The sequence below is a fragment of the Octopus bimaculoides genome, chromosome 5 (assembly GCF_001194135.2).
Source record: "Octopus bimaculoides isolate UCB-OBI-ISO-001 chromosome 5, ASM119413v2, whole genome shotgun sequence".
Taxonomy (NCBI): domain Eukaryota; kingdom Metazoa; phylum Mollusca; class Cephalopoda; order Octopoda; family Octopodidae; genus Octopus; species Octopus bimaculoides.
In genome coordinates this window covers 122,240,033-122,240,719 of record NC_068985.1, presented here as the reverse complement: position 1 = coordinate 122,240,719, position 687 = coordinate 122,240,033, and positions in this window count along the sequence as shown.

Genomic DNA, 687 nt, shown 5'->3' with positions numbered 1-687 from the left:
AGAGAGACAGAGAGAGAGAGTGAGAGAGACAGAGAGAGAGAGAGTGAGAGAGACAGAGAGAGAGAGTGAGAGAGACAGAGAGAGAGAGTGAGAGAGACAGAGAGAGAGAGTGAGAGAGACAGAGAGAGAGAGAATTTATACAACACATTTGAATATGTAACTCATTTTTCTTGCAGTATTTACTTCGTGTGTATACATGCACACATAGATATGCACCCTCCCACACATACACATGAAATACTCAGACTGGCTACTGATTCAAATGGTAATGTTAACAGTGTATAAAATTACCTACCTACAACAATAAGTAATAATAATACCACAAATTAAAGCTAAAAAAAAATGTCACATAGAGCTAATTGTTGTTTTAAGACAAATTTCAATAATTCAATGATTTATTTATAAGTTACCAGCTCTATCTATTAAGAATAACTGCATCAGTAAGTGAATATGTTTACTACAGGACTTCATATATGCACATATAAACTTACCCACAATTTCACAAGATTACATGTGATATATATGAGACAGAGAGAGAATAAATGTGAATTCATGTATTTCCAACTGAGGCAAGTTGTAAGTTGTTTCAAATATAGGCACAAAACCACAAAGGTATGTATATGTGTATGTATGTATGTATGTATACATATACATATATGTATATATATATACATATATGTATACATA